The sequence below is a fragment of the Oncorhynchus kisutch genome, linkage group LG23, assembly GCF_002021735.2.
Source record: "Oncorhynchus kisutch isolate 150728-3 linkage group LG23, Okis_V2, whole genome shotgun sequence".
Lineage (NCBI taxonomy): Eukaryota > Metazoa > Chordata > Actinopteri > Salmoniformes > Salmonidae > Oncorhynchus > Oncorhynchus kisutch.
This window is the reverse complement of record NC_034196.2, coordinates 49,833,833-49,859,654: the sequence shown is the minus strand read 5'-3', so window position 1 is coordinate 49,859,654 and position 25,822 is coordinate 49,833,833.

Here is a 25,822-nt window from a genome sequence, read left to right as displayed (position 1 = left end):
GTAGGCCTGCAGTTTCTCTGTCGACCTGCAGTATCTCTGTCGACCTGCAGTATCTCTATAGACCTGCAGTATCTCTATAGACCTGCAGTATCTCTGTCGACCTGCAGTATCTCTGTAGACCTGCAGTATCTCTATAGACCTGCAGTATCTCTATATACCTGCAGTATCTCTGTAGACCTGCAGTATCTCTGTAGACCTGCAGTATCTCTATAGACCTGCAGTATCTCTATAGACCTGCAGTATCTCTGTAGACCTGCAGTATCTCTATAGACCTGCAGTATCTCTGTCGACCTGCAGTATCTCTGTAGACCTGCAGTATCTCTGTAGACCTGCAGTATCTCTGTCGACCTGCAGTATCTCTGTAGACCTGCAGTATCTCTATAGACCTGCAGTATATCTGTCGACCTGCAGTATCTCTGTAGACCTGCAGTATCGCTATAGACCTGCAGTATCTCTGTAGACCTGCAGTATCTCTGTAGACCTGCAGTATCTCTGTAGACCTGCAGTATCTCTATAGGCCTGCAGTATCTCTATAGGCCTGCAGTATCTCTGCAGTATCTCTGTAGGCCTGCAGTTTCTCTGTCGACCTGCAGTATCTCTGTCGACCTGCAGTATCTCTATAGACCTGCAGTATCTCTGTAGACCTGCAGTATCTCTGTAGACCTGCAGTATCTCTATAGGCCTGCAGTATCTCTATAGGCCTGCAGTATCTCTATAGGCCTGCAGTATCTCTGCAGTATCTCTGTAGGCCTGCAGTATCTCTGTCGACCTGCAGTATCTCTGTCGACCTGCAGTATCTCTATAGACCTGCAGTATCTCTATAGACCTGCAGTATCTCTGTCGACCTGCAGTATCTCTGTAGACCTGCAGTATCTCTGTCGACCTGCAGTATCTCTATAGACCTGCAGTATCTCTGTAGACCTGCAGTATCTCTGTAAACCTGCAGTATCTCTGTAGACCTGCAGTATCTCTATAGGCCTGCAGTATCTCTATAGGCCTGCAGTATCTCTATAGGCCTGCAGTATCTCTGCAGTATCTCTGTAGGCCTGCAGTATCTCTGTCGACCTGCAGTATCTCTGTCGACCTGCAGTATCTCTATAGACCTGCAGTATCTCTATAGACCTGCAGTATCTCTGTCGACCTGCAGTATCTCTGTAGACCTGCAGTATCTCTATAGACCTGCAGTATCTCTATATACCTGCAGTATCTCTGTAGACCTGCAGTATCTCTGTAGACCTGCAGTATCTCTATAGACCTGCAGTATCTCTATAGACCTGCAGTATCTCTGTAGACCTGCAGTATCTCTATAGACCTGCAGTATCTCTGTCGACCTGCAGTATCTCTGTAGACCTGCAGTATCTCTGTAGACCTGCAGTATCTCTGTCGACCTGCAGTATCTCTGTAGACCTGCAGTATCTCTGTAGACCTGCAGTATATCTGTCGACCTGCAGTATCTCTGTAGACCTGCAGTATCGCTATAGACCTGCAGTATCTCTGTAGACCTGCAGTATCTCTGTAGACCTGCAGTATCTCTGTAGACCTGCAGTATCTCTATAGGCCTGCAGTATCTCTATAGGCCTGCAGTATCTCTGCAGTATCTCTGTAGGCCTGCAGTTTCTCTGTCGACCTGCAGTATCTCTGTCGACCTGCAGTATCTCTATAGACCTGCAGTATCTCTGTAGACCTGCAGTATCTCTGTAGACCTGCAGTATCTCTGTAGACCTGCAGTATCTCTATAGGCCTGCAGTATCTCTATAGGCCTGCAGTATCTCTATAGGCCTGCAGTATCTCTGCAGTATCTCTGTAGGCCTGCAGTATCTCTGTCGACCTGCAGTATCTCTGTCGACCTGCAGTATCTCTATAGACCTGCAGTATCTCTATAGACCTGCAGTATCTCTGTCGACCTGCAGTATCTCTGTAGACCTGCAGTATCTCTATAGACCTGCAGTATCTCTATATACCTGCAGTATCTCTGTAGACCTGCAGTATCTCTGTAGACCTGCAGTATCTCTATAGACCTGCAGTATCTCTATCGACCTGCAGTATCTCTTTAGACCTGCAGTATCTCTATAGACCTGCAGTATCTCTATAGACCTGCAGTATCTCTGTAGACCTGCAGTATCTCTATAGACCTGCAGTATCTCTATAGACCTGCAGTATCTCTGTAGACCTGCAGTATCTCTATAGACCTGCAGTATCTCTGTCGACCTGCAGTATCTCTGTAGACCTGCAGTATCTCTGTAGACCTGCAGTATCTCTGTCGACCTGCAGTATCTCTGTAGACCTGCAGTATCTCTATAGACCTGCAGTATCTCTGTCGACCTGCAGTATCTCTGTAGACCTGCAGTATCTCTATAGACCTGCAGTATCTCTGTAGACCGGTAGTATCTCTGTAAACCTGCAGTATCTCTGTAGACCTGCAGTATCTCTATAGGCCTGCAGTATCTCTATAGGCCTGCAGTATCTCTATAGGCCTGCAGTATCTCTGCAGTATCTCTGTAGGCCTGCAGTATCTCTGTCGACCTGCAGTATCTCTGTCGACCTGCAGTATCTCTATAGACCTGCAGTATCTCTATAGACCTGCAGTATCTCTGTCGACCTGCAGTATCTCTGTAGACCTGCAGTATCTCTATAGACCTGCAGTATCTCTATATACCTGCAGTATCTCTGTAGACCTGCAGTATCTCTGTAGACCTGCAGTATCTCTATAGACCTGCAGTATCTCTATAGACCTGCAGTATCTCTGTAGACCTGCAGTATCTCTATAGACCTGCAGTATCTCTGTCGACCTGCAGTATCTCTGTAGACCTGCAGTATCTCTGTAGACCTGCAGTATCTCTGTCGACCTGCAGTATCTCTGTAGACCTGCAGTATCTCTATAGACCTGCAGTATATCTGTCGACCTGCAGTATCTCTGTAGACCTGCAGTATCGCTATAGACCTGCAGTATCTCTGTAGACCTGCAGTATCTCTGTAGACCTGCAGTATCTCTGTAGACCTGCAGTATCTCTATAGGCCTGCAGTATCTCTATAGGCCTGCAGTATCTCTGCAGTATCTCTGTAGGCCTGCAGTTTCTCTGTCGACCTGCAGTATCTCTGTCGACCTGCAGTATCTCTATAGACCTGCAGTATCTCTGTAGACCTGCAGTATCTCTGTAGACCTGCAGTATCTCTGTAGACCTGCAGTATCTCTATAGGCCTGCAGTATCTCTATAGGCCTGCAGTATCTCTATAGGCCTGCAGTATCTCTGCAGTATCTCTGTAGGCCTGCAGTATCTCTGTCGACCTGCAGTATCTCTGTCGACCTGCAGTATCTCTATAGACCTGCAGTATCTCTATAGACCTGCAGTATCTCTGTCGACCTGCAGTATCTCTGTAGACCTGCAGTATCTCTATAGACCTGCAGTATCTCTATATACCTGCAGTATCTCTGTAGACCTGCAGTATCTCTGTAGACCTGCAGTATCTCTATAGACCTGCAGTATCTCTATAGACCTGCAGTATCTCTGTCGACCTGCAGTATCTCTGTAGACCTGCAGTATCTCTATAGACCTGCAGTATCTCTGTAGACCTGCAGTATCTCTATAGACCTGCAGTATCTCTGTCGACCTGCAGTATCTCTGTAGACCTGCAGTATCTCTGTAGACCTGCAGTATCTCTATAGACCTGCAGTATCTCTATAGGCCTGCAGTATCTCTGTAGACCTGCAGTATCTCTGCAGTATCTCTGTAGACCTGCAGTATCTCTGTGGATCTGCAGTATCTCTGTCGACCTGCAGTATCTCTGTAGATCTGCAGTATCTCTGTCGACCTGCAGTATCTCTGTAGACCTGCAGTATCTCTGTGGATCTGCAGGATCTCTGTCGACCTGCAGTATCTCTATAGACCTGCAGTATCTCTGTAGACCTGCAGTATCTCTATAGACCTGCAGTATCTCTATAGACCTGCAGTATCCCTCTCCCTCTGACCAACCACAAACCTCCTCTATACTGCTGTAGCCTCTATACTGCTGTAGCCTCTATACTGCTGTAGCCTCTATACTGCTGTAGTCTCTATACTGCTGTAGCCTCTATACTGCTGTAGTCTCTATACTGCTGTAGTCTCTAGCCTCTATACTGCTGTAGCCTCTATACTGCTGTAGCCTCTATACTGCTGTAGCCTCTATACGGCTGTAGCCTCTATACTGCTGTAGTCTCTATACTGCTGTAGTCTCTAGCCTCTATACTGCTGTAGGCTCTAGCCTCTATACTGCTGTAGTCTCTATACTGCTGTAGCCTCTAGCCTCTATACTGCTGTAGTCTCTATACTGCTGTAGCCTCTATACTGCTGTAGTCTCTATACTGCTGTAGCCTCTATACTGCTGTAGCCTCTATACTGCTGCACTGTAGCCTCTATACTGCTGCACTGTAGCCTCTATACTGCTGTAGTCCCTAGCCTCTATATCATGCTGTTGTCTCTATACTGCTGTAGTCTCTAGCCTCTATACTGCTGTAGTCTCTATACTGCTGTAGCCTCTAGCCTCTATACTGCTGTACTCTCTATACTGCTGTAGCCTCTATACTGCTGTAGCCTCTAGCCTCTATACTGCTGTAGCCTCTATACTGCTGTAGCCTCTATACTGCTGTAGTCTCTATACTGCTGTAGTCTCTATACTGCTGTAGTCTCTATACTGCTGTAGCCTCTATACTGCTGTAGACTCTATACTGCTGTAGCCTCTAGTCTCTATACTGCTGTAGGCTCTATACTGCTTCTCTATCCTGTCTCTAACCTGTCTCTAGCCTGTCTATATCCTGTCTCTAACCTGTCTCTATCCTTTCTCTAACCTTTCTCTAGGTACAGGAGGCCGGTAGATAGAAGGATCAGGAGGCTGGTAGATAGGAGGATCAGGAGGCTGGTAGATAGAGGGATCAGGAGGCTGGTAGATAGAAGGATCAGGAGGCTGTAGATAGAAGTACCAGGAGGCTGGTAGATAGAAGGATCAGGAGGCTGTAGATAGAAGTATCAGGAGGCTGTAGATAGAAGTACCAGGAGGCTGGTAGATAGAAGGATCAGGAGGCTGGTAGATAGAAGGATCAGGAGGCTGTAGATAGAAGTACCAGGAGGCTGGTAGATAGAAGGATCAGGAGGCTGGTAGATAGAAGGATCAGGAGGCTGTAAATAGAAGGACCAGGAGGCTGGTAGATAGGAGGATCAGGAGGCTGGTAGATAGAAGGATCAGGAGGCTGGTAGATAGAAGGATCAGGAGGCTGTAGATAGAAGGATCAGGAGGCTGGTAGATAGGAGGATCAGGAGGCTGGTAGGTTGAAGGATCAGGAGGCTGTAGATAGAAGGAAGGATCAGGAGGCTGGTAGATAGAAGGATCAGGAGGCTGTAGATAGAAGGAAGGATCAGGAGATTGATAGGAGAAATGGTTCTCCCTCACTCCATGCTGTTATTCCTGTATCTCCTCCTCCTCTCCTCCTATACCCCACCTCCTCCTCCTCCACCTCCTCCTCCTCTCCACCTCCTCCTCCTCTCCTCCTCCTCCTCCTCCTCCTCTCCTCCTCCTCCTCCCCCACCTCCTTCTCTTCTCCTCCTCCTCCTCCTCCTCCTCCTCCTCCTCCTCCTCTCCCCCACCTCATCTCCACCTCCTCCTCCTCTCCTCCCCTCCTCCTGCTCCTCCTCCCCTCCTCCTCCTCCCCTCCTCCTCCTCTCCCCCACCTCCTCTCCACCTCCCCCCTCCTCCTCCCCTCCTCTCCTCCACCTCCTCCTCCACCTCCTCCTCCCCTCCTCCTCCCCTCCTCCCCTCCCCTCCTCTCCTCCACCTCCTCCTCCTCCCCTCCTCCACCTCCTCCTCCCCTCCTCCCCTCCTCCTCCTCCTCCTCCTCTCCTCCACCTCCTCCTCCACCTCTTCCTCCCCTCCTCCTCCTCCTCCTCCCCTCCTCCTCCTCCTCCTCCTCCACCTCCTCCTCCTCCTCCAACTAGATTATAATAAATGCTCTTGTTGTCATAATTCCTCTTCCTGCCAGTGAAGCACCACTTCTCCTCAGTGGTGTCACGTGTCTTGATGAAGTCATTGTCAGTTCTTTCTGCTCAGGAGAAGAGAGCCTGATTACAGCTGGTTAGAGTTGTATGTTTATGAGGTAAATGAGAGTAAGGCCTTAGTTTTACAGAGGAGAGGAGGAATAGATCTGGTCTCTCTAGAACGCTTTGCCAGGTTTCTATTTTCTGATTAGCAATTGTTGTGTGGTGTGGTGTGGTGTGTGGTGTGTGGTGTGTGGTGTGTGTGTGTGGTGTGTGTGTGTGGTGTGTGTGTGGTGTGTGTGTGGTGTGTGTGGTGTGTGGTGTGTGTGTGTGTGTAGATTGGCAAAGTGGTGTGTGTGGTGTGTGGTGTGTGTGGTGTGTGTGTAGATTGGCAAAGTGGTGTGTGTGTGTGTGTGTGGTGTGTGTGTGTATGTGGTGTGTGTTGTGTGTGGTGTGTGTAGATTGGCAAAGTGGTGTGTGGTGTGTGTGTGTGTGTGTGGTGTGTGGTGTGTGTGTGTGTGTGTGTATATTGGCAAAGTGGTGTGTGTGGTGTGTGTGTGTGTGTGGTGTGTGTTGTGTGTGGTGTGTGTGTGTGTAGATTGGCAAAGTGGTGTGTGTTTGTGTGTATCAGGCCTAGCCTGTGATTAATGTGTTGGCAGTAGAGTTTGGGCAGAGTGATGTCACATCACAGCAGGTGTCTCAGCAGAGAGCCTGATAACCGCAGCTGGGACAGAACAATCACTCACACACACACACACGCACGCACGCACGCACGCTGATGGTAGAGGTACCCAGGTGCAGTGGACTCATCTCTCCCCTGGAGGGAGAAGACGAAGATGTTGATGTATTGAGGATGAGAGACGGTGATCAGAGAGGAAGATGTTGATGTATTGAGAGACAGGGATCAGAGAGGAAGATGGTGATGTATTGAGAGACAGTGATCAGAGAGGAAGATGGTGATGTATTGAGAGACAGTGATCAGAGAGGAAGAGGTTGATGTATTGAGGATGAGAGACAGGGATCAGAGAGGAAGATGGTGATGTATTGAGAGACAGTGATCAGAGAGGAAGATGGTGATGTATTGAGAGACGGGGATCAGAGAGGAAGAGGTTGATGTATTGAGAGACAGTGAAGATGAAATACCATTTGGGAGTAGTTGTGGGATTGGTGTTGATGTGCTAACTGCTAGGGGGATCACCATCTAGCCAAAACAGATGGAAACACTAATGATGCTAGAATGATGATGGTACAAATGACTGTCTGTATGATGGTGTGTGGGTGGGTGGCCCTCTGCTTTGGAAAACACATCCAGAGACAGAGAGAGAGAGAGACAGAGAGAGAGAGAGAGAGAGAGAGAGAGAGAGAGACAGACAGACAGAGGTCCCTCAGAGTTTCCCCATCAGACAGACGGACGTCCAGACAGACTCTCACTCACTAATACCTATAGCCGAGTTCAGACAGAAACTGCAGTCCCTGTCCTCCCTACTGCAGTCCCTGTCCCCCCTACTGCAGTCCCTGTCTGCTCTACTGCAGTCCCTGTCCTCCCTACTGCAGTCCCTGTCCTCCCTACTGCAGTCCCTGTCCTCCCTACTGCAGTCCCTGTCTGCCCTACTGCAGTCCCTGTCTGCCCTACTGCAGTCCCTGTCTCCCCTACTGCAGTCCCTGTCCTCCCTACTGCAGTCCCTGTCCTCCCTACTGCAGTCCCTGTCTCCCATACTGCAGTCCCTGTCTGCCCTACTGCAGTCCCTGTCTTCCCTACTGCAGTCCCTGTCTTCCCTACTGCAGTCCCTGTCTTCCCTACTGCAGTCCCTGTCTGCCCTACTGGTTGTTCCACATGGTGATTAGTGGGAGAGGAGGATGGCTACTATTGGTCTAATCCAGGAAGGAGGCCCAGTCTAGAGACAAGCCCTAGTCCCCTACTCCCTAGTCCCCTACTCCCTAGTCCCCTACTCCCTAGAGGCCTCAACACTTGTGTAGATCTGTTAGGACTGGGTTAAATGTGGATGTGGATGTGCAGTCACCTGAAGTATAGACACATAGAGTCTAATACCTGTAGTTGAAGCTAAGAACACTGTATTTACTTAACCTTTATTTATCCTTTATTTAACCTTTACGTAACCTTTATTTAACCTTTATTTAACCTTTACTTAACCTTTATTTAACCTTTATTTATCCTTTATTTAACCTTTACTTAACCTTTACGTAACCTTTATTTAACCTTTACTTAACCTTTATTTAACCTTTATTTAACCTTTACGTAACCTTTATTTAACCTTTACTTAACCTTTACTTAACCTTTATTTAACCTTTATTTAACCTTTACTTAACCTTTATTTAACCTTTATTTAACCTTTACGTAACCTTTATTTAACCTTTATTTAACCTTTACTTAACCTTTATTTAACCTTTATTTAATCTTTATTTAACGAGGCAAGTCAGTTAAGAACACATTCTTATTTTACAATGACGCCTCCCAAAAGGTAAAGGGCCTCCTAAGGGGGGTCAAAAAATACAGGACAAAACACACATCATGACAAGAGAGACAACACTACATGACAACACAACATGACAACACTACATGACAACACAACATGACAACACAACATGACAACACAACATGACAACACAACATGACAACACTACATGACAACACAACATGACAACACTACATGACAACACAACATGACAACAACACATGACAACACAACATGACAACACTACATGACAACACAACATGACAACACAACATGACAACACAACATGACAACACAACATGACAACACTACATGACAACACAACATGACAACACAACATGAGAACACAACATGACAACACTACATGACAACACAACATGACAACAACACATAACAACACAACATGACAACACAACATGACAACACAACATGACAACACAACATGACAACACAACATGACAACACTACATGACAACACAACATGACAACAACACATGACAACACAACATGACAACACAACATGACAACACTACATGACAACAACACATGACAACAACACATGACAACACAACATGACAACACTACATGACAACAACACATGACAACAACACATGACAACACAACATGACAACACAACATGTCAACACAACATGACAACACTACATGACAACACAACATGACAACACAACATGACAACACAACATGACAACACAACATGACAACACTACATGACAACACAACATGACAACACAACATGACAACACAACATGACAACACTACATGACAACACAACATGACAACAACACATGACAACACAACATGACAACACTACATGACAACACAACATGACAACACAACATGACAACACAACATGACAACACTACATGACAACACAACATGACAACAACACATGACAACACAACATGACAACACAACATGACAACACAACATGACAACACAACATGACAACACAACATGACAACACTACATGACAACACAACATGACAACAACACATGACAACACAACATGACAACACAACATGACAACACTACATGACAACAACACATGACAACAACACATGACAACAACACATGACAACACAACATGACAACACTACATGACAACAACACATGACAACAACACATGACAACACAACATGACAACACAACATGTCAACACAACATGACAACACTACATGACAACACAACATGACAACAACACATGACAACAACACATGACAACACAACATGACAACACAACATGACAACACAACATGACAACACAACATGACAACACTACATGACAACACAACATGACAACAACACATGACAACACAACATGACAACACTACATAAAGATGACAACGTAGCATGGTAGCAACACATGACAACACTACATAAAGATGACAACGTAGCATGGTAGCAACACATGACAACACAACATGACAACACTACATAAAGATGACAACGTAGCATGGTAGCAACACATGACAACACTACATAAAGATGACAACGTAGCATGGTAGCAACACATGGCAACACTACATAAAGATGACAACGTAGCATGGTAGCAACACATGACAACACTACATAAAGATGACAACGTAGCATGGTAGCAACACATGGCAACACTACATAAAGATGACAACGTAGCATGGTAGCAACACATGGCAACACTACATAAAGATGACAACGTAGCATGGTAGCAACACATGACAACACTACATAAAGATGACAACGTAGCATGGTAGCAACACATGACAACACTACATAAAGATGACAACGTAGCATGGTAGCAACACATGACAACACTACATAAAGATGACAACGTAGCATGGTAGCAACACATGACAACACTACATAAAGATGACAACGTAGCATGGTAGCAACACATGACAACACTACATAAAGATGACAACGTAGCATGGTAGCAACACATGACAACACTACATAAAGATGACAACGTAGCATGGTAGCAACACATGACAACACTACATAAAGATGACAACGTAGCATGGTAGCAGCACATGACAACACTACATAAAGATGACAACGTAGCATGGTAGCAACACATGACAACACTACATAAAGATGACAACGTAGCATGGTAGCAACACATGACAACACTACATAAAGATGACAACGTAGCATGGTAGCAACACATGACAACACTACATGGTAGCAACACATGACAACACTACATAAAGATGACAACGTAGCATGGTAGCAACACATGACAACACTACATGACAACACAACATGACAACACAACATGACAACACTACATGACAACACAACATGACAACACTACATGACAACACAACATGACAACAACACATGACAACACAACATGACAACACTACATGACAACACAACATGACAACACAACATGACAACACAACATGACAACACAACATGACAACACTACATGACAACACAACATGACAACACAACATGACAACACAACATGACAACACTACATGACAACACAACATGACAACAACACATGACAACACAACATGACAACACTACATGACAACACAACATGACAACACAACATGAGAACACAACATGACAACACTACATGACAACACAACATGACAACAACACATAACAACACAACATGACAACACAACATGACAACACAACATGACAACACAACATGACAACACAACATGACAACACTACATGACAACACAACATGACAACAACACATGACAACACAACATGACAACACAACATGACAACACTACATGACAACAACACATGACAACAACACATGACAACACAACATGACAACACTACATGACAACAACACATGACAACAACACATGACAACACAACATGACAACACAACATGTCAACACAACATGACAACACTACATGACAACACAACATGACAACACAACATGACAACACAACATGACAACACAACATGACAACACTACATGACAACACAACATGACAACACAACATGACAACACAACATGACAACACTACATGACAACACAACATGACAACAACACATGACAACACAACATGACAACACTACATGACAACACAACATGACAACACAACATGACAACACAACATGACAACACTACATGACAACACAACATGACAACAACACATGACAACACAACATGACAACACAACATGACAACACAACATGACAACACAACATGACAACACAACATGACAACACTACATGACAACACAACATGACAACAACACATGACAACACAACATGACAACACAACATGACAACACTACATGACAACAACACATGACAACAACACATGACAACAACACATGACAACACAACATGACAACACTACATGACAACAACACATGACAACAACACATGACAACACAACATGACAACACAACATGTCAACACAACATGACAACACTACATGACAACACAACATGACAACAACACATGACAACAACACATGACAACACAACATGACAACACAACATGACAACACAACATGACAACACTACATGACAACACAACATGACAACAACACATGACAACACAACATGACAACACTACATAAAGATGACAACGTAGCATGGTAGCAACACATGACAACACTACATAAAGATGACAACGTAGCATGGTAGCAACACATGACAACACAACATGACAACACTACATAAAGATGACAACGTAGCATGGTAGCAACACATGACAACACTACATAAAGATGACAACGTAGCATGGTAGCAACACATGGCAACACTACATAAAGATGACAACGTAGCATGGTAGCAACACATGACAACACTACATAAAGATGACAACGTAGCATGGTAGCAACACATGGCAACACTACATAAAGATGACAACGTAGCATGGTAGCAACACATGGCAACACTACATAAAGATGACAACGTAGCATGGTAGCAACACATGACAACACTACATAAAGATGACAACGTAGCATGGTAGCAACACATGACAACACTACATAAAGATGACAACGTAGCATGGTAGCAACACATGACAACACTACATAAAGATGACAACGTAGCATGGTAGCAACACATGACAACACTACATAAAGATGACAACGTAGCATGGTAGCAACACATGACAACACTACATAAAGATGACAACGTAGCATGGTAGCAACACATGACAACACTACATAAAGATGACAACGTAGCATGGTAGCAACACATGACAACACTACATAAAGATGACAACGTAGCATGGTAGCAGCACATGACAACACTACATAAAGATGACAACGTAGCATGGTAGCAACACATGACAACACTACATAAAGATGACAACGTAGCATGGTAGCAACACATGACAACACTACATAAAGATGACAACGTAGCATGGTAGCAACACATGACAACACTACATGGTAGCAACACATGACAACACTACATAAAGATGACAACGTAGCATGGTAGCAACACATGACAACACTACATGACAACACTACATAAAGATGACAACGTAGCATGGTAACAGTGGTCCTGTCGTGTCGTGTCCCTGTATATTTCGTTTATTTTTCGTTTTTTTTTCATATTTTTCGTTTTTTACATAGCTATCCCTTTAAAAACTTTTTGCTAAACCTAAGCTTCCAAATACTCTCCTGCTACCCGCCTCACCCAATGTAGCTATTTTTCCTAAAGTATTTATATTTACTTCGGAACCCCCCCTCAACTGAAGCTAGCCAGCTAACCACCAGCTATGCTAGCGGTCTTCAGCTAACCGGTCATCAGCTAACCTGTAGTTCGGAAAGCTCTCGCCAGTTCGAACAACGCGACTCTAACCAGAACATAACGGACCTATTTATTTTTCATCCCCGGATTCCCACCGCAAACGGAACATTTTTCAGCTGGATTTTTTTTGCTGGATCTTCACAACTAGCTATCTAGCTAAACCGCAACCCCGGATGATTACCCCTGGCTAGCGTTTCCACCCACTTAGCTTGAAGCTAGCCTGGCCTGCGCTACCACCGTAGCATACTCCTGAGCTACAATACCCGGGCCCACGACCGGTCTATCGATGTCACCGCATGAAGAGGAATAAACAGACTCACCCCATCGCGACGTCCCCCAAAGGCTAACTCTCTAGCCCTCGCTATCTCCCTGCTTGCTAATTCGGCCTGCTAACTGCTAGCTTGTCCAGCTCCGGTCCGCTAACTGCTACCTTGTCTAGCCCGGGCCTACAAACTGTTAGCTTGTTAGCACAGGCCTGCTAACCGCCTGAATCGCCGCGTCCCAAACGCTCACCGGACCCATATTTACTTTCTATCTCTTTTGACTTATAATTTGTTTATACCTTCCGGAAACCTGCCTCACCCAATGTGATACGGAATCGCTTTTAAATTTTTAAATTTTTAGAACACACTCAAGAACCTCCAGAAGCTAACCAGCTATCTAGCTACAAGCTATTTAGTCATTGTTAGTTTTTTTAACCTGGATAACACTCGCCAGTCCAGCTTCCCTGCCCCATCCACCGCTGCCCCCTGGACACTGATCTCTTGGCTACATAGCTGATGCACGCTGGACTGTCCATTAATCACGGTACTCCATTCTGCTTGTTTGTTTTATCTGTTGGCCCCGTTGCCTAGTCTACGCCATTTTACCTGCTGTTGTTGTGCTAGCTGATTAGCTGTTGTCTCACCTACTGTTTTAGCTAGCTTTCCCAATTCAACACCTGTGATTACTGTATGCCTCGCTGTATGTCTCTCTCAAATGTCAATATGCCTTGTATACTGTTGTTCAGGTTAGTTATCATTGTTTTAGTTCACAATGGAGCCCCTAGTTCCACTCTTCATACCCCTGATAACTCCTTTGTCCCACCTCCCACACATGCGGTGACCTCACCCATTACTACCAGCATGTCCAGAGATACAACCTCTCTCATCATCACCCAGTGCCTGGGCTTACCTCCGCTGTACCCGCACCCCACCATACCCCTGTCTGCGCATTATGCCCTGAATATATTCTACCATGCCCAGAAACCTGCTCCTCTTATTCTCTGTCCCCAACGCTCTAGGCGACCAGTTTTGATATCCTTTAGCCGCACCCTCATACTACTCCTTCTCTGTTCCGCGGGTGATGTGGAGGTAAACCCAGGCCCTGCATGTCCCCAGGCACCCTCATTTGTTGACTTCTGTGATCGAAAAAGCCTTGGTTTCATGCATGTCAACATCAGAAGCCTCCTCCCTAAGTTTGTCTTACTCACTGCTTTAGCACACTCTGCTAACCCTGATGTCCTTGCTGTGTCTGAATCCTGGCTCAGGAAGGCCACCAAAAATTCAGAGATCTCCATACCCAACTATAACATCTTCCGTCAAGATAGAACTGCCAAAGGGGGAGGAGTTGCAGTTTACTCCAGAGATAGCCTGCAAAGTAATGTCATACTTTCCAGGTCCATACCCAAACAGTTCGAACTACTAATTTTGAAAATTACTCTCTCCAGAAATAAGTCTCTCACGGTTGCCGCCTGCTACCGACCCCCCTCAGCTCCCAGCTGTGCCCTGGACACCATTTGTGAATTGATCGCCCCCCATCTAGCTTCAGAGTTTGTTCTGTTGGGTGACCTAAACTGGGATATGCTTAACACCCCGCCAGTCCTACAATCTAAGCTAGATGCCCTCAATCTCACACAAATCATCAAGGAACCCACCAGGTACAACCCTAACTCTGTAAACAAGGGCACCCTCATAGACGTCATCCTGACCAACTGGCCCTCCAAATACACATCCGCTGTCTTCAACCAGGATCTCAGCGATCACTGCCGCATTGCCTGTATCCGCTACGGAGCCGCAGTCAAACGACCACCCCTCATCACTGTCAAACGCTCCCTAAAACACTTCTGTGAGCAGGCCTTTCTAATCGACCTGGCCCAGGTATCCTGGAAGGACATCGACCTCATCCCGTCAGTTGAGGATACCTGGTCATTCTTTGAAAGTAACTTCCTCACCATTTTAGATAAGCATGCTCCGTTCAAAAAATGCAGAACTAAGAACAGATACAGCCCTTGGTTCACCCCAGACCTGACTGCCCTCGACCAGCACAAAAACATCCTGTGGCGGACTGCAATAGCATCGAATAGTCCCCGTGATATGCAACTGTTCAGGGAAGTCCGGAACCAATACACGCAGTCAGTCAGGAAAGCTAAGGCCAGCTTCTTCAGGCAGAAGTTTGCATCCTGTAGCTCCAACTCCAAAAAGTTCTGGGACACTGTGAAGTCCATGGAGAACAAGAGCACCTCCTCCCAGCTGCCCTCTGCACTGAGGCTAGGTAACACGGTCACCACTGATAAATCCATGATTATCGAAAACTTCAATAAGCATTTCACAACGGCTGGCCATGCCTTCCGCCTGGCTACTTCAACCTCGGCCAACAGCTCCGCCCCCCCCGCAGCTCCTCGCCCAAGCCTCTCCAGGTTCTCCTTTACCCAAATCCAGATAGCAGATGTTCTGAAAGAGCTGCAAAATCTGGACCCGTACAAATCAGCTGGGCTTGACAATCTGGACCCTCTATTTCTGAAACTATCTGCCACCATTGTCGCAACCCCTATTACCAGCCTGTTCAACCTCTCTTTCATCTCGTCTGAGATCCCCAAGGATTGGAAAGCTGCCGCAGTCATCCCCCTCTTCAAAGGGGGAGACACCCTGGACCCAAACTGTTACAGACCTATATCCATCCTGCCCTGCCTATCTAAGGTCTTCGAAAGCCAAGTCAACAAACAGGTCACTGACCATCTCGAATCCCACCGTACCTTCTCCGCTGTGCAATCTGGTTTCCGAGCCGGTCACGGGTGCACCTCAGCCACACTCAAGGTACTAAACGATATCATAACCGCCATCGATAAAAGACAGTACTGTGCAGCCGTCTTCATCGACCTTGCCAAGGCTTTCGACTCTGTCAATCACCATATTCTTATCGGCAGACTCAGTAGCCTCGGTTTTTCGGATGACTGCCTTGCCTGGTTCACCAATTACTTTGCAGACAGAGTTCAGTGTGTCAAATCGGAGGGCATGCTGTCCGGTCCTCTGGCAGTCTCTATGGGGGTGCCACAGGGTTCAATTCTCGGGCCGACTCTTTTCTCTGTGTATATCAATGATGTTGCTCTTGCTGCGGGCGATTCCCTGATCCACCTCTACGCAGACGACACCATTCTATATACTTTCGGCCCGTCTTTGGACACTGTGCTATCTAACCTCCAAACAAGCTTCAATGCCATACAACACTCCTTCCGTGGCCTCCAACTGCTCTTAAACGCTAGTAAAACCAAATGCATGCTTTTCAACCGGTCGCTGCCTGCACCTGCATGCCCGACTAGCATCACCACCCTGGATGGTTCCGACCTAGAATATGTGGACGTCTATAAGTACCTAGGTGTCTGGCTAGACTGCAAACTCTCCTTCCAGACTCATATCAAACATCTCCAATGGCTCACAGCAGGGAAAGTAGAGATTTATTTACAGAGTTTAAACAGTAGTCTGGTGCTGTTAGTGTAGCTCACAGCAGGGAAAGTAGAGATTTATTTACAGAGTTTAAACAGTAGTCTGGTGATGTTAGTGTAGCTCACAGCAGGGAAAGTAGAGATTTATTTACAGAGTTTAAACAGTAGTCTGGTGATGTTAGTGTAGCTCACAGCAGGGGAAAGTAGACTGGGCTGCTGGGGGTTTAAAGAGACTCAGAGATGGTACTCTGAGGTGATTAGTTAGAGCTGTAATTAATATCATCATGCATTTTAAAATGACCCTAATGAAAATAAAACGGAACGACTAAAGAAGAGATGAACAAACATGTCCTCTGGGCTTCTTGATATGAATAGATTTACACTGGGGACCATGGAGTGTGTGTGTGTGTGTCTCTGTGTGTGTGTGTGTCTCTCTGTGTGTGTGTGTGTCTCTCTGTGTGTGTGTGTGTGTGTGTGTGTGTGTGTCTCTCTCTGTGTGTGTGTGTGTGTGTGTGTCTCTATGTGTGTGTGTGTGTATGTGTGTCTCTCTGTGTGTGTGTGTGTGTGTCTCTCTGTGTGTGTGTGTGTCTCTATGTGTGTGTGTGTGTGTGTGTGTCTCTCTGTGTGTGTGTGTGTGTGTGTCTCTCTGTGTGTGTGTGTGTGTGTGTGTGTGTGTCTCTATGTGTGTGTGTGTTTGTGTGTGTGTGTGTGTCTCTCTATGTGTATGTGTGTGTGTGTGTTTCTATGTGTGTGTGTGTGTCTCTCTCTCTGTGTGTGTGTGTCTCTCTCTGTGTGTGTGTGTGTGTGTTTCTCTCTCTCTGTGTGTGTGGGGGGGGGGGGGGGGGTCTAAGTAAATGAGGCAGCAGTGGCGGCGTTAGGATTGGTCGGTTTTTCATTTCCAACCGGAATTGTCATTCTTCATTGTCTTTCTTCGTCTCTCGCAGGACTGTCTTTCTGTGCTTATGTGACCCGGCAAGATAACCACATTCAACACTTCAGTCAGGAACCGGTTGTGTAAGAAGATTGAGTTTCATTTTGCCGGGCCATTGTGTAGCCCTGAAAGGACTCCACGGAGCTGAAATCATCTCTATCTGTCCTGAATCCTTCTCTGCTCCCTGTCTGAGGTCAAACCATGTGTGACAGAGCCAAGAACCATGAAGGTCGTAGATAGTAGATAGTAGATAGTAGGTAGTAGATAGTAGATAGTAGGTAGTATATAGTAGGTAGTAGATAGTAGATAGTAGATAGTAGGTAGTAGGTAGTAGATAGTAGATAGTAGGTAGTAGATAGTAGGTAGTAGGTAGTAGGTAGTAGGTAGTAGATAGTAGGTAGTAGGTAGTAGGTAGTAGATAGTAGGTAGTAGGTAGTAGGTAGTAGGTAGTAGGTAGTAGGTAGTAGATAGTAGGTAGTAGATAGTAGGTAGTAGATAGTAGGTAGTAGGTAGTAGATAGTAGGTAGTAGATAGTAGATAGTAGATAGTAGGTAGTAGATAGTAGATAGTAGGTAGTAGATAGTAGGTAGTAGATAGTAGATAGTAGGTAGTAGATAGTAGGTAGTAGATAGTAGGTAGTAGGTAGTAGATAGTAGGTAGTAGGTAGTAGATAGTAGATAGTAGGTAGCATGTAGTACCTACTACCTACTATCCAGTAGTGTGGAGTGCGATTGAGATTGCGTCATCTGTTGATCTGTTGGGGCGGTTTGCAAATTGAAGTGGGTCGAGGGTATCCGGGAAGATGCTGTTGATGTGAGCCATGGCCAGCCTTTCAAAGCACTTCATGGCTACCAAAGTGAGGGCTACGGGTGGTTTAGGCAGGTTACTTTCGCTTGCTTGGGCACAGGGACTATGGTGGTCTGCTTGAAACATGTAGGTAATATAGACTCGGTCAGGGACAGGTTGAAAATGTCAGTGAAGACACTTGCCAGTTGGTCAGCACATGCTTTGAGTACACGTCCTAGTGATCGGTCTGGACCCACAGCTTTGAATGTTGACCTGTTTAAAGGTCTTGCTCACATCGGCTTCAGAGAGCGTTATCACACAGTCGTCCAGAACAGCTGGAGCTCTCATGCACGCTTCAGTGTTGCTTGCCTCGACGCAAGTATAAAAGGCATTTAGCTTGTCTGGTAGGCTCTCGTCACTGGGCAGCTGACGTCTGGGGTTCCCTTTGTAGTCCGTAATAGTTTAACTTCTTGCGTCGAGCCATCCCGGATCCGGGATCGTGAATACAGCCTCAAGCTCATTACCATAACGCAACGTTAACTATTCATGAAAATCGCAAATGAAATGAAATTAATATGCTAACTCTCAAGCTTAGCCTTTTGTTAACAACACTGTCATCTCAGATTTTCAAAATATGCTTCTCAACCATAGCAAAACAAGCATTTGTGTAACAGCTAGCGCGGCTAGCGTAGCATTTAGCGTTAGCATCAGCAGGCAACATTTTCACAAAAACCAGAAAATCATTCAAATAAAATCATTACCTTTGAAGAACTTCAGATGTTTTCAATGAGGAGACTCTCAGTTAGATAGCAAATGCTCAGTTTTTCCTGAAAGATTAATTGTTTAGGAGAAATTGCTCCGTTTGGTGTGTCACGTTTGGCTACCAAACGTGACAAACGTGACACAAATTTACTCCATAATATCGACTGAAACATGGTAAACGTTGTTTAGAATCAATCCTCAAGGTGTTTTTCACATATCTCTTCATGATAAATCGTTCGTTGAAAGCCTCCTCTCTCCTCTCAATCACTGGATGACAGCGTGCAGCTTGTAGATTACGCACCAATTTAGACAAAGGACACCGGGCGGACCCCTGGTAAATGTAGTCTCTTATGGCCAATCTTCCAATGATATACCTACAAATACGTCACAATGCTGCAGACACCTTGGAGAAACGATAGGAAGGGCAGGCTCATTCCCGGCGCATTCACAGCCATATAAGGAGACAAAGGAAAACAGAGCTTCAAAAATTCTGCCCATTTCCTGGTTGAAGTTTCATCTTGGTTTCGCCTGTAGCATGAGTTCTGTGGCACTCACAGATAATATCTTTGCAGTTTTGGAAACCTTAGAGTGTTTTCTTTCCAGAGCTGCCAATTATATGCATAGTCGAGAATCTTTTCCTGACAAAATATTGTGCTTAAAACGGGCACGTTTTTTTATCCATAAATTAAAAGAGCGCCCCCTATATCCAAGAAGTTGTCCTGCCACATCCGACGAGCGTCAGAGCCGGTGTAGTAGGATTGCAAAACAGTCCTGTAGCGTAGCATCAGTGTCATCTGACCACGTCCGTATTGAGCGAGTCACTGGTACTTCCTGCTTTTGTTTTTGCTTGTAAACAGGAATTAGGAGGATGGAATTATGGTCAGATTTGCCAAATGGAGGGAGAGGGAGAGCTTTGTATGCTTCTACAGACCACATCCATCACTAGGTAGACTGACTGAGACCCTCTACAGACCACATCCATCACCAGGTAGACTGACTGAGACCCTCTACAGACCACATCCATCACTAGGTAGACTGACTACGACCCTCTACAGACCACATCCATCACTAGGTAGACTGACTGAGACCCTCTACAGACCACATCCATCACTAGGTAGACTGACTGAGACCCTCTACAGACCACATCCATCACTAGGTAGACTGACTGAGACCCTCTACAGACCACATCCATCACCAGGTAGACTGACTGAGACCCTCTACAGACCACATCCATTACTAGGTAGACTGACTGAGACCCTCTACAGACCACATCCATCACCAGGTAGACTGACTGAGACCCTCTACAGACCACATCCATCACTAGGTAGACTGACTACGACCCTCTACAGACCACATCCATCACTAGGTAGACTGACTGAGACCCTCTACAGACCACATCCATCACTAGGTAGACTGACTGAGACCCTCTACAGACCACATCCATCACTAGGTAGACTGACTGAGACCCTCTACAGACCACATCCATCACCAGGTAGACTGACTGAGACCCTCTACAGACCACATCCATCACCAGGTAGACTGACTGAGACCCTCTACAGACCACATCCATCACCAGGTAGACTGACTTAGACCCTCTACAGACCACATCCATCACCAGGTAGACTGACTGAGACCCTCTACAGACCACATCCATCACCAGGTAGACTGACTGAGACCCTCTACAGACCACATCCATCACCAGGTAGACTGACTGAGACCCTCTACAGACCACATCCATCACTAGGTAGACTGACTGAGACCCTCTACAGACCACATCCATCACCAGGTAGACTGACTGAGACCCTCTACAGACCACATCCATCACCAGGTAGACTGACTGAGACCCTCTACAGACCACATCCATCACCAGGTAGACTGACTGAGACCCTCTACAGACCACATCCATCACTAGGTAGACTGACTGAGACCCTCTACAGACCACATCCATCACCAGGTAGACTGACTGAGACCCTCTACAGACCACATCCATCACCAGGTAGACTGACTGAGACCCTCTACAGACCACATCTATCACTAGGTAGACTGACTGAGACCCTCTACAGACCACATCCATCACCAGGTAGACTGACTGACTGACTGAGACCCTCTACAGACCACATCCATCACCAGGTAGACTGACTGAGACCCTCTACAGACCACATCCATCACCAGGTAGACTGACTTAGACCCTCTACAGACCACATCCATCACTAGGTAGACTGACTGACTGACTGAGTCCCTCTACAGACCACATCCATCACCAGGTAGACTGACTGAGACCCTCTACAGACCATATCCATCACTAGGTAGACTGACTGACTGAGGTCCTCTACAGACCACACTCATCACTAGGTAGACTGACTGAGACCCTCTACAGACCACACTCATCTCCAGGTAGACTGACTGAGACACTCTACAGGCCACATCTATCACCAGGTAGACTGATTGAATCCCTCTACAGACCACATCCATCACCAGGTAGACTGACTGAGACCCTCTACAGACCACATCCATCACTAGGTAGACTGACGCCCTCTACAGACCACACTCATCACCAGGTAGACTGACTGAGACCCTCTACAGACCACACTCATCACCAGGTAGACTGACTGAGACCCTCTACAGACCACATCTATCAGCAGGTAGACTGATTGAGAGTATCTCTCTCTGCTCTCTATCTACAGTTGATCAAACTGCTGTGTAACGTCAGCAGATATGATCTGTAATCCACGTGAGATGTGTTGTAGTGGTCAGCTAGTCAGGTCTGATTTCATGCACCGGTTGGACAGTCATGGTTCTGATCATTAGGGTTAATGAGAGCCATACAGACCTGGCTAGACGAGCCCCAAGCAGCTGAGCACCACTGCAATGCGGGATGTAAATGATTGTGTGCGACGTAAATGACTCTTAGTGACAAAAAACAGCAAATTGGAATCCATTACCCAGGATGCTGAGCACCAGATTTATTACAAGGAGGAAGGACTTGTTTATCACGGCTGGTCGGCTCTCTCTCTCTCTCTCTCTCTCTCTCTCTCTCTCTGTCTCTCTCTCTCTCTCGCTCTCTCTCTCTCTGTGTCTCTCTCTGTCTCTCTCTCTCTGTCTCTGTCTGTCTGTCTCTCTCTCTCTCTCTCTCTCTCTCTCTCTCTGTCTCTCTCTCTCTCTCTCTCTCTCTGTCTCTCTCTGTTTCTCTATCTCTGTCTATCTCTCTCTCTCTGTCTCTCTGTCTTTCTTTCTGTCTCTCTCTCTCTCTCTGTCTCTCTCTCTCTCTCTCTCTTTTTAGGATTTTAGGAAGGATGGATAAATTATGCGGTCAGCCAAGTGGGCATGTGGCTTGATGATGTATGTCCTGCTGTTTCCCCGGCAACGATGGCGTCTCGCCTTTGGTCACACAAGGTCACTTGTTCACTCCTCAGTAGTGACAGATTCCGGTTGTTGCTGTCCTCTCTCCACACAAACACATCAGCAGTAGGAGACACCAGCCTCACATTTGCCTTAAGAACGGCTCTGTGTGTAAAAGTGACAGCTGAAAGGCTGATCTGGGATCAGTGTGTCTGGTCTTCTTCTGACAGCTCTAGGGTCAACGCAAGGCCTTACCTGTCTAAGGAATAACATCAATATGCAGTCTGTGCTCATCTGTCATGGCCGACTCCTTTATATCAGCAGCACGCAGGGATAACATGAATCAAGATGGCGTTTTGGATGTCACATCCACACTAGTAAACAACACAAGGCAAGAATGCTTATTCCACAACATTATGACATCTACCTGGGCCTTGGGCCAGCGGTGTACTCTGACTTTACTGTTGAGAATGATGATAATGATTATGATGGGGGTGATGATGATGATGGTGGTGGTGGCGATGAAGGTGGTGATGATGATGATGGTGATGGTGATGATGATGGTGGTGATGAAGGTGATGATGATGGTGGTGATGAAAATAATGATGAAGGTGTTGATGATGGTGGTGATGAAGATAATGATGAAGGTGATGATGATGGTGGTGATGATGATGATGGTGGTGATGAAGATAATGATGAAGGTGGTGATGATGAGGGTAGTGATGATGATGATGGTGGTGTCGTGTCCTTACTATCATTAACTGAAGTCAGATTCTCTGTAATTCTCTGTAATTAGTTATTACGCGATTAGACTGATTAATCATGTAACCGTAATTACTAGGAAGTCCAAGGAAAAGTCCAAGGAAAAATATTAAGATTACAAAGTTGTCATTTCCTAAAATAACTTTTCTGATATTTTATCTGATCAATTAATCTTCGAAATAATGAATTATTTACAGTTAGTCTCATTCCAAACGTAGTAAATGGTCGGTTATCTGCGCGAACCCAGTCTTCACTATGAGTCATCCATACATCAGTTGTCTTAAATCATTTATTTATTACTAACTAAGTCATTCACAGAAATGCACAAACAAACAAACAAACAAACAAGGTAAATGTGGTTACATGTAATGATAGGAGAATGTGCCCCTAGTGGGCTGAACCGGCATGGCAGCTTGTTAGACAAAAGGGAAGTGGGGGTCGACTAAGAAGTCACTACAGAGTGATAATTATAACAGTTGAAATGCTAATCCTTTACACATGAACGCTCACTCAGTCGGGAACCATTGCAATCAATATATATATTTACGCTCAGTGTGTCGTCTTGATCGCTGGTGAAAAGTTAATTTATTTTATAGAATTGTCCTTCTCTCTCTCTCGGTTGTGGTTAGAGGGGATTGTTCAGAGTGACATTCGTTATAGAATGGGTGTTTCGGCTGTTGTCGTTCTTCGCGTTCAATGATACCGAATTCCTAGCTGCAGACTAGTAATTAATATCAAAGACTTGTTCTTATTCTGTCAGCATCGGTAGTCTAAGAGTTTAACATGTTCAGTTCTAGAATCATCATGTAGGTTTTAACATGTTGTTTCAGTTCTAGAATCATCATGTAGGTTTTAACATGTTGTTTCAGTTCTAGAATCATCATGTAGGTTTTAACATGGTGTTTCAGTTCTAGAATCATCATGTAGGTTTTAACATGGTGTTTCAGTTCTAGAATCATCATGTAGGTTTTAACATGGTGTTTCAGTTCTAGAATCATCGTGTAGGTTTTAACATGGTGTTTCAGTTCTAGAATCATCATGTAGGTTTTAACATGGTGTTTCAGTTCTAGAATCATCATGTAGGTTTTTACATGGTGTTTCAGTTCTAGAATCATCATGTAGGTTTTAACATGGTGTTTCAGTTCTAGAATCATCATGTAGGTTTTAACATGGTGTTTCAGTTCTAGAATCATCATGTAGGTTTTTACATGGTGTTTCAGTTCTAGAATCATCATGTAGGTTTTTACATGGCGTTTCAGTTCTAGAATCATCATGTAGGTTTTTACATGGCGTTTCAGTTCTAGAATCATCATGTAGGTTTTTACATGGCGTTTCAGTTCTAGAATCCTCATGTAGGTTTTTACATGGTGTTTTCGTTCTGGAATCTTCTGGCCCCATGTCAGAGTTTGAAAGGGCATTCCAAAGGCTTTGCTTAATCGTATTGCTGGAATTTGTTCATTTTTATCATCAACACATTCACTGAATTTATATAAACCTCTGGAATGAAGCATTTCTTTTCCTCTGACTGAGATGATAGTTAAGTTTAGATAGCCCTGCAATCCCTCAAACGGCATCATCGCACATTCCCCACATCGTCGCTTCTACTTTCTACAGCTTTTTGTCATTGTGTGTGTGTGTGTGTGTGTGTGTGTGATACTAAGGAGATGAATACACCAGATGGCTTCCCTTTTACTGAATAAATTATAATCATACAAAGTGGAGATAGCCCGCTTATAATTTTCTGAAGGACTCCGTTGCTCTTTCTGAGAAATAAATGATCTAATCTAACATATATGCATTTCAGAAGCTTATGTAAATTATCTCCTCTCGCTATTTAGTGAACCATGAAGATCGACTGAAAGTTTGAGGTTGACAGAAAGGCTCCTCCTTTAGCAGGTACATGGACAACCTGGTCCCTAGCAGGAGAGAGGAGTCTCCTTTAGCAGGTACATGGACAACCTGGTCCCTAGCAGGAGAGAGGAGTCTCCTTTCACTCTCTCCCTCCACCCCTCCACCACTCTCTCCCTCCACCCCTCCATCACTCTCTCCCTCCACCCCTCCATCACTCTCTCCCTCCACCCCTCACTCTCTCCCTCCACCCCTCCATCACTCTCTCCCTCCACCCCTCCATCACTCTCTCCCTCCACCCCTCCATCACTCTCTCCCTCCACCCCTCCATCACTCTCTCCCTCCACCCCCTCCATCACTCTCTCCCTCCACCCCTCCACCACTCTCTCCCTCCACCCCTCCATCTCTCTCTCCCTCCACCCCCTCCATCACTCTCTCCCTCCACCCCCTCCATCACTCTCTCCCTCCA